Here is a 10,794-nt window from a genome sequence, read left to right on the forward strand (position 1 = left end):
CTGGCCGGCCGCCCTCCCCGCAGGCGGAAAGCAGATCGAGCCGTCATTCCTTGGCCCGGCCCAAAGGTTTCTCCTTCCCGAGGCCCCTTTGCCTCCTGTTGACCTTGAAGACCCAGAGCAAATGCCGGTCCTTCATAAAGCCTTCCCTGAATGCTCACTCTGATCAGAGTCTTTTCTGTGCTTCCGCACCTTGCGGGACATATTACAATTTTAGAAAATGCTGTTGTGGAACCTTCCTCTGAAACCAGACTTACCTAGGTTTAGATTCTGGTTGTCGCCGGGTCTGGTGGCGCACGCCTATAATCCCAGCACTTGGGAGGCTGAGGCAGGAGGATCGTTGCGAGTTCAAGACCAGCCTGGGCTATACAAAGTGAGCTCAAGGCCAGCCTGAACTGCACAGAGAGACCCAGCCTCAAAAAAAAAAAAAAAAAAAAAAAAAAAAAAAGATTCTAGTTGCCATGTACTCACTTGGGCAAGTTATTTAACCTCTTTGTTCCTGCACTGTAAAATCAAATAATAGTATTTTTCTCCGGGTTGTTGTGGGCATTGTGAGTTCATGCACAGAAAATGTATATACCAAGCACTTCCTAAATGTCAGCTATTTCATCGTGACACATCGGCCTTGCTCTTTGTAGAAAGGTGTGTTTTGGGCTTGGGAATCTGACCTTGCCTGAGCCTCCCTCAGTTTCTTGCACTAACAACAAACACTGGAGTCACTTCTCTCAGTGCTTCAGAAGCAAATAATATCATGACCTGTTCACCAGACAGTACAAGAAATCTTAAAAAGAATTTTCCAATCGAAGTAATAAACACAAGCCGAAGTACTTTGTCCAACACCTGTCAACATTTTTTTTTTTTTGTCTTTTTGAGACAGGGTCTCACTATGCAGTTCAGGCTGGCCTTGAGCTCCTTTGTAGCCCTGGCTGATCTCAAATTCACAACGATCCTCCTGCCTCAGCCTCGGAGTTCTGGGATTACAGGCAAGTGCCACCACGCCTGGCCCTGTCAACTTTTTATATTATCTCCTTTTTTTCAGGAACTTTGCCTCTGTTTTCAAAGATAACTGTTCACAGTGTTTCATTAAGAACACTTCCCTCCAAGAACTCTAAGTTACCACTAAAGGTCAAACGACAATGAACTGTCAGTGTTTCCAAAAGCAGAGGCAGAGGGCACCTACTGAGAGGGGTGTTCCAGGCCTCACGTTCCCAGAATTTGCTTAAGCAGTATGCTTTTTCACAGGGTTGGCCAACAAAATTATGGTCACACCCTGCGTCATTCCCAGTGAAAAAAAACAACCCTAGGTTTCCTAAACACTTATCAACATGGCTAAGACCAAGTAAATATTTATTGACAAGCTAAGCAGCTCCATAATCAAGCCAGTGCTGATAGGGACAAAGAAAATGTCAAATGCATTTTTGCATGTCCCCTATGAGATCTGCTTTAAATTCTAAAAAGGGCAGTTACTGGGTGTGGGTAAGGGAGGAGAGAGAAGCTTACATATTATGAGGTTCAAGTCTCAACTTTTTTCTTGGGAATGTGAGATTCTTAGAGATCAGCTTCGGTACTGCTGTTTCCACCCCAGTAGGCCGCCTCCTAAGTAAAATACCAGTCTTGAAATAAACAAAATGCCTCTCAGGTCACTGCTAATATTAACACTTTGACTAGAATTGACTCAGTACTGCCTCCTTGCTGAAGGGATCTGTTACACAAAAGACAAGAGCCTAGCACTGTGCAGACAGGTAGGCAACCAGGTAAAGTGAGCACTGGGGTAAGGACCATAAGAGTCACAAGGAAAAGGGGTTGGGTTTTCATTGCCTTCTGATTTCCTTAGGACTATCAAAGCCTGCCTCTTACATCTCATCTTTTTTTTCTTTTTTTGTCTTTTTGAGACAAGGTCTTGCCATGCAGTTCAGGCTGGCCTTGAGCTCGCTTTGTAGCCCAGGCTGGCCTCAAACTCATAATGATCCTCCTACCTCAGCCTCCCAAGTGCTGGGATTACATGTGTGCACCACGGGCCTTCATGTCCTTTTTCTCTTCCTTTTCTTTCTTTCTTTTTTTTTTTTTTTAGATGCAGGTCTTGCAATATTGCCTAGGTTGGTCTCAAATTCCTGGGCTCAAGTGATCCTCCTGCCTTAACCTCTTTAGCCACGAAGATTACTGATGCTGAGCCTGGTGTGGTAGCACATGCCTATAATCCTAGCACTCAGGAAACTGAGTCAGGAGAATTGCTATGAACTGGAGGCCAGGCTAGGCCACATAATGAGTTTAAAACCAGCCTGGATTTTGTAGTGACCCATCTCAAAACAAAACAAAACAAAAAGATTAGTGGCATGCACCACACACTCAGCCTGCAATCTCCCTTTGGACTTTTTCTCCTTGCTTTTTTTTTTTTATAAGAACTAGAAAACAGGAACTGGGAACCACAAAGCAAAAACTGTACATCTGAAATGAATTCCCTTATAATACACTCCCCTGGAAATTCAAAGCTTTCAAGGTCTCGCAGTACTGCCCAGGAAGGACAGTTGTGCTGGGATTACAGGCGTGCACCATTTTACTGTTTTGAACTTGAACACACAAAAGGTTTAAATTTAGGAACAAGTCAGGGGAGGGAAGAGTTTATCCCCCCTTTGCACTCAAGCACAAAGTGTGTTGGGGAGGTTACATTTGGATGTTGTAGGATGTCGCTAAGGATAGGGCATTATTTAGGGTTGTGTACTGGGCAAGTGTTTCTTTGACAGTCAAAGCTGTAGGCGAGGATGTAGCTCGGTGGTCACATGTATGAGCCCCTAGATTCAATCCCTGGCACTGTAAAGGACAAAAAAAGCAACAATAACAACAAAAAAAAACAAAGCTGTAAGAGGATCTGTTAAGAGTTACAGTGTGGCTGATGAGGGGAGACAAGTACAGATAAGCCCAGGGAAGGAACATAGCTGCGTTCCTTCAACCCTTCCTTCCACATTCACTGGCTGTGTCCTGGCTGTGCCTTAGTGGACTCCTCTCTCCTTGCTTCTCCTCCTTAGATTCTTTCCCTTTCTCCCCTTAGCTTATGTATGACTCCCTCCGCAGCCCACACATGGACACACACAGAGACAGAGACAACTGGAAACTATCAATGGTTTCATTTCCTTGTTGATTGTAAATAGTTCTGTGGCACCATTTAGAAATTGTGCTATTGTAGCCTTTGTACTTAAGAAGCTGTGTAGTATAATGATTAAAATGTTGGCCTCTGGGACTGTATTTCCTCTGAATGAAGAGAAAAAACAGAAAGAAAAAAATCTAGAGCCTCCAAGAGGGTTTTGTAGAGATAAATTCTCAAAGCAATTTAAAGGCAACAAGATAACAATTAAAATGTAAATATCTTAATATTAGCCTTTGTATAGTGTGCAGTAGTATTTCTACATCGTCTTGTTCTGAAGAATAAAAAGTGTTTGGAAACACCATTCCATTATTCTGTCCACCTGGAAGCAACTGCTTTCAAGGTCTCGCAGTACTGCCCAGGAAGGACAGTTGTGCTGGGATTACAGGCGTGCACCATCACACCCAGCCTATTTTACTGTTTTGAACTTGAACACACAAAAGGTTTAAATTTAGGAACAAGTCAGGGGAGGGAAGAGTTTAAGAAACTCTTCCACTCAAAGAAACACAAGGAAAGAAATAGGTTAGCAAACACAAATGACCTCCCAGATGACAGAAGAATGGGAAGACTATATACATCTTAAAATCAAAAGAAATCTTCCTCTTTGGGGGGGCTCATATCCTAAAATCCTTCATTTTGGTACAAGACAGATGTAAATGAGATAATGAAGAAAACAAATTCAACAGATTTGCTAAAAATGCATTATTTTTAAAACAACTCCTGCTGGGCATGGTGATGCACGCCTGTAATCCCAGCACTCAGGAGGCTGAGGTACAAGGATCGCCTCGAGTTCGAGACCAGCCTGAACTACATAACCAGATGCTGTCTCAAAAAACAAAAAAACAAAAAAACAAAACAAAACTCGTAACGGCAGTGTTTAAAATTGTGTGATAGATTGTCTTATCTATTGCTCAAAGCTAGTAGGAATATGTTTGTAACACTAACATCTAGCAGTAGAGGGCAGCACTGACCTTTTGCAGAATGTTAAGCGCTTTGGAAGGAAAATAAAAGCAAAGCTCCTACCCGTTATGTTTGTTTACTTTTACTGTATATGCATTTTAAAATTAGAGGGTTTTTTCCTATTGTTTAGATAATTATGTAAAAAGAATGTCAGAGATTGTATACCTTGAAGTGGTAGACAAAGTAATTGGAGAAAAACACAGGCTTTACTTGCCCTGCTCAGAGTATAGAGTCTGTAAAAGTAAACTGCAGCTTTATCCTGAATAATCAGATATGGTCATTGTATGCAGACCCAATGTTCTTGCACTTTCTGGATAAAGCTCAACTTAAGAAATAGCAGAATGTGCTATTTCTTTTAGAACAGGCATATGGTCTTAACCCTGATGACTGCTTCTAAATTCTTACCCTCTGCCTTTATTCTGCTCCATTAGCATTCACTGCTATCATACCTGGGTCAGATCAGAAGGATCTCAAGTATAGCACATGTATTCTGGCCTTAAAGAATGACGTCGACATGGTGGGTGAGGAATACTTTCACGAGACTGCAGTTTGGTAAATGGCCGGGTGTGAACATTGGTAAAATGGAAGACTTGTGTGCTAGTTGGCATTCTATCGCTGTATGATTTATAGTTTTCTATCCAATAAAAATCAAGAAAAAAATAATCTGCGATTTTGTAGCAAAAGTTACTTGGCTAGAGGACAGAGAAGAGAGAATAATTCTGATTTTAGCAAATATATAACCACAATATTCCTAGCATTTTTGAGTTCTGCTCTAACCTTGAAAATATTTTTGGCAAGAAATCTTCAATGCCAATTTAAACAAATCTCACCAGAAATAATAAGAGCTGGAAGACACTGAGTATAGTTCCCAGCTCTGCCATGCAAACGTGAGCAAATTACACCTTTGTTTCCTCATCTATGAAAGAGGGATATTATTACCTAGATTTACTAAAAGGTCCAACTTACAAATGTATCTTAAAGTTCTGTAAAATCTTAACAAATATTTCTACCATTACAGCCCAAAGAGAGTGCTGCCTGTTCTAAGCCTGTTCTAAACTTCTATTAGACTTTGTATTTCTTATAATTCGGTATCACTAAGTTCCGGAGGTTGTTATGTGTACTTACTTAATTTTTTCCCTTAGTTTAATTGCTGGTTAGTTTCTTAAAATCTGAAATAATCAGATATATTTCTTGTATCCACCATAGCAAGAAGATATAGTATACACATTACAACTCAAATAAGTATTTGTTGATTAAAAATAAACTACAATGCAGAATTAACTTTTTAATTATAAAAAGTAAAACCATCTTAACCTTTTTTGAGTATGCAGTACATAATATTAACCATATATGTACATTTTGTGTAACAGAGCTTTAGAACTTTTTCATCCAGAATTAAGGGGTTTTTTCATTTGTTTTGGGTTTGTTTGGGTTTTTTTTTTTTTTTTTTTTTTTTTTTTTTTGTTTTTTTGGTTTTTTTTGGGTCATGGTCCTGCTATGCAGTTCAGGCTGGCCTTGAGCTCGCTTTGTAGCCCAGGCTGGTCTCAAACTCACAACAATCCTCCTGCTTCAGCCTCCCGAGTGCTAGGATTACAGGAGTATGTGCCACCATGCCTGGCTTTTTTGTCTTTTCGAAACAGAGTTTCACTATGCAGTTCAGGCTAGCTTTGAACTCATTTTGTAGCCCAGACTGGCCTCCAACTCACAGCAATCCTCTTGCCTCAGCCTCCCAAAAGTGCTAGAATTACAGGCATGCACCACCGTGCTTGGCCCAACCACTTTTTTTGAGGGGGAGGTTGGGGTTTTTTTGAGACTGGGTTTTGCTATGTAGTTAAGGCTGGCATTGAACTCACTATGTAGTCCAGGCTGGCCTCAACCCCAGGGTGATCTTGCTTCAGCCTCCCAAATTCTGGTATTACAGATGTGTACCACCATGCCCAGCAGAATTAACTCTTGATAACTATCTTTCACATGACCGGTACCTACATTTCAAAGAGCTGCTTTATTGATTGGGGAAAAAAAAAAAAAAACCTTTGTGACAATGGAGGTGTGAGACTAAGTCATCAAAAGACTTGTACTCTTTTAAATTCATCTACCCCTTGTGGAGGCCCTGCCCTGTCCTCTCTCCAACCTGTAGATTAGCCATGCCCTAAAAACCCGGGAACAGATGCCAGAGAAGACAGTGCTTCTACAAAGCACCTTCGCGAGTAACTCACATATAGCATACACTGTGATTAGACATTTATGTGAAGGATACTATCAGGTTAAAAATATAAACTACCCTGCCAATTATTTGACTTACATAATATCAAACTTTTGTTAATTACTGAAAACAGTGGATCATTTTAAATCATTATTGCTATCACAGTAATATTTTTATTTAGCTGGTGTAGTGCAGACAGGATCGTAGAGTGAAACTGTCACAGAAAAGGGACTGTAGATGTATGTGGCTCCAGGTACCTGGCTGTAGATATCTGTGCTTCTGGGACTCTCTCGGGAAAGCGTGACTGTATTTAACTGTCAATATGTGATTTTAGGAACAACTCACCTTTTCAGGCCCACATCTTCATTTAATGTTGTAACCATCAATTGTCATGTCAAGTTCATTCTGGATTTTAAGATCGATTTTCTCCTTTGCACTAAGCAGGAAAATAAACCATAGATAGATTTAAATATTTTAAGTTACCAACAGAACGTGAAAAATAATGGAAATTTTAGAAATAGAGTATTAAGGTAAAATACACTTTCTAATCATAACTCAATCTCAGAAACCATTAAAAATAGTTGATTTTGTATGATGAAAATATTATAAATTAAAATATTATAAATTAAAATGAAATATTATAAATTAAAATATGATATGATTTGGAAAAATATTTTCAACATGTCAGTCACATCTACTATATTAAGTACGTCTTTGTGTGTAGAGAAAATGCTTAAGTGTGTAGAGAAATCAATCATAACTACAAATGACCAATGAACATACTCAGAATTGTCCTATTAAATAGAAACCATTAAAAGCAACATACCATTTGACCAAGAAATTTCTACTCCAAGAATCTATCCTAAAAAAATACACATAATTTTGCAAAGATAAGTAGGTGCAGCTACATACAGTTATGCATTGCAGAAGTCCTTTAGTAGGAAAACAGGTAACTATGATTTTATAACCTAAAAAAATCAAGTTTCACTTTAGAATAACAGGTCTGAAAGATATGTTACAAGAATACAAAATGAAGGTAGTTTCTAATAATGCTAGCTAGCTAGAACAGATTGGGAAGGAAGCCCAGGTTTACAGAAAGAAATACATTATCTAAAGTGAAGATGCAGGGGGGAAAAGCTAACAACACAACTGCCGTGTGGGCATCCACCCCAGCAAGGTGGGGACAGGCTAAAACAAAGTAGAAACTACAGAGACCCTGGGCTGGAAAGCCAAGTGAGGAAGGAAAATTTAAGAAACCAATTGAGAAAATGATGGAATAAATTAATCTTGTATACAACTTTCATTAAAAATTGTTCTAACGATGCAAAATTTTAGATCTCTTCCCAGGCCTACTAAATCAGATTCTCAATTTTAAGAAGATATTCAGGTTTTTCTTAAGCATGATAAATCATTTCCCCAATCATCTTCCTACTCTACCTTGAAGATGCTCTGAGACTTTTAAAAAAACTTTTTGAAAAAAAAAAACATATTTTCAAAAGATAAAAGTTCTACGCACCCTGAGTTCAATTCCCAATATCAGAAAAAAGAGTGCTATGAACTTTTAACAGCACATTCGTTTTTACCTGAACACCTTGATTTACTCAAGCTATTTTCAGAGTAAGCAGATAAAGATTAATCAATGACTATTTGGTTGATTCTTTTTTCACAAGAATTGATTATACTATCTTAAAATGCCCTAGAGCTCTATTTTGCTTAATGTTTAGCTCGACGATTTTCATGAACATTAGAGTTTTCAGAATGTTTCTGAAAGTCCAAAGCCTGAGCCCTGCTCCTAAGATTCTGATTCAGTGGGACAGGTGCAGCTCAGGCATATGTGAATTTTGAAAGTTCCCAACAGTGAATCTAATATATTGCCAGGGTTGAGAATCACTGATAGAAATGAATCAGTAGATGTGTAGAGTTAGACCCATTATGTAATAAACAAATGTAGAAATGGCTAAATGAACTAAAAAATGCCTTGAGCTTTATTACTAACCTTGCAATTCTCCCTTTAGGAATTTACCTACCAAAATATATTTACAAAGTTGTATGTGCATTAAGGCTCACTACAACATCATTTGTAATAGCAAACATATTGGAAATAATTTTTAATGTCTACCCATTAGCAAGTGATTGATCACACAAGTAGGCCACATCTGGCTATATAATGTACTGATACACTCATGTTAAAATGAATGAGACAGACCTATATGTACTGCCATGTAAATATATCCAAGATATATACAGTGATACCTCTGTTGTCAAACTCAGCTCATTCCAAATTCATGTTTGAACACTGGATAGTTTGAGAACTGAACATATTTTTCCTATAAGAAATAACAGGAAACCAAATAATTGGTTCTGAGGCCCAAAAATTACACTTAAAAATTCATTTTTCCAAGACTTCAACAAATTTTGCAATGATTTCTTTCTTTAACTCTATTGTGGTTCTCACTGTTTTCCTCTTAGCTTTACTGCTGCTATCCACTAACTTTATTTGGAGCTATAGTTATGATATTTTATGCAAACAAAGCACAAAAAAGAATAACGATGAATGTTTTAATGCATTAACACAAGCCCTAGTATGTTGTCTGAAATCTTGACTATTATACGCCTTGGTGTAGTTTTTCTCTGATCATGGCCATTTGGAGTTATATATGTCTCATTTATCTGTTGTCTGGGTGAGAGCAGCACTTAGACTGAAGCATCACCCCTGTGTGTCCACATGGAGACGTGACGCAGGACTCACTCTTGACCCGTACAGGTTTTTTTTTCAAGTTAGATTTTTAGGTTCCACTATCGAGCAAAGTTACAAACATGAAGCAGATTTTTTTTCAAACTTTGCTGTTCAATTCAAAGAAAGTTTAAGCTTGGAGGCATTCAACAATCAAGGTATGATCATGCAAAGCAAAACAAAGCACAGTTACACAGCAATATGTGACGTATAATCTCATTTACAGAAAAGTAGGTATATATATACCCATAAGTATATAAATGTTTAGAAAGATCGCTGAAGTGTACTCACCAAACTGTTGACAGTAGTTACCTCTGGGAATAGGAACAGGAGGGAAAGGGACATTTTACTGTGTAAACTTCTAAATATTTTACAAGAGCATATTCATGTACTACTAGTGTAACTATTCAAAACATTCCAGGGCTATTGGTTCACATACCACCTGTAATCCTTGATAATAGGTCATATAAACTATTATTCTAATGTTATTAACTTGAATGCATGATTTTATAGTGACTAGTACAGCAGGCTAACAAAAATTTAATCTATAACATCTACTCAAAACAAAAGCTGCCAGGACACCTATGGCTTTATTATTTATTAAACCTGTTGCCTCTTGAGCTAGGATTACTGGAATCATGTTGTTCTGGGTCCTAGATGTCCTTTTATGAAAATTTACACCTGGCACTGATTTTGCAAACCTCTCTAATTCCTCCAGGTAACTTACCCATGTGAGTCGATTCCACTTCTGGAGGATCTTTGCATTTAGTAGTTTGTAAATTCTCCCTCAGTCCAGCCCAAAAAATCACCGGGACAGAGGCCACCCACATCTTGGCCTGGCTGAGTCTCCCTTACTTAGACAAGTGAGAAAGGCCTACTGGTTAAGCATCAGTGTGAGGGATCTGTGTCCTGTCTAAGACACCATTCTCAAAGTCTGCTGTGGTGTCTCATCTTCTGTGAAATGTATTAAGCACTGGAAGTGTATAATGAGAGAAATTACTTCTGACGCTGTGTACCACAGCCCCAAGGCACTTCTTAGAGAAGATGGAGGATTTTACACTAATAGCAGTAGAACAAAGTCAGGGCAGAGGCAGGCTGGGGGAGAGGGAGTCCAGCCTGTGGTGGGGCCCCAACCCCGAGAGCTCAGACAGCTTATTAGAAGCTGTCCCTCTCCAGCTCCTTTCATTTCTTCAAGTTACAGCACCTAACAGTGTTTGACAGAAAAACCAAGGCTGTGACATCCCCTGAGGCATCCAAACCCCTGCTTATCTATCTTTATTTGACAGATGAGGAAGATAGATGTCACCTACAAGATGCTTCACTCACCTAAACAAGGGTACCAGGGGGGCCCTGTCACCCTTAAAGAACCCAACAAGAAGAATCCAGACCAAGGCTCGCCAGGCACAATTCAGAGTCCTTGCAAAAGAAAATCATCTTTAACTAAACAGTTCCTGAGAACCACGTACCCATTCTAATTGTCCTCTGAAAAGTACGTACATTGTCAAATACTTCAAACAAAATGATAACTTTGGTTTGTGAAAGTCACTTTCTGGGTTACACCTTTTGGCACGGCTGAAGATGACCATTTAGGGTCTGAGAAGCCAGTCTGAGGTCCCACACAGAGGGTCCAGCCCTCCAATTCTGCCACCTCTCCAGGAAGGAGGGTGTAACAAATAGAAACACCTGTCTGCTCTAGACAGTGAGGCTGGCACACACTGGTATCAAGACCTTCTAATCTAGGGGCTGGGGATTTAGCTCAGC

This window comes from Chinchilla lanigera, unplaced genomic scaffold (genome assembly GCF_000276665.1).
Source record: "Chinchilla lanigera isolate Chin_1 unplaced genomic scaffold, ChiLan1.0 scaffold00106, whole genome shotgun sequence".
NCBI lineage: Eukaryota > Metazoa > Chordata > Mammalia > Rodentia > Chinchillidae > Chinchilla > Chinchilla lanigera.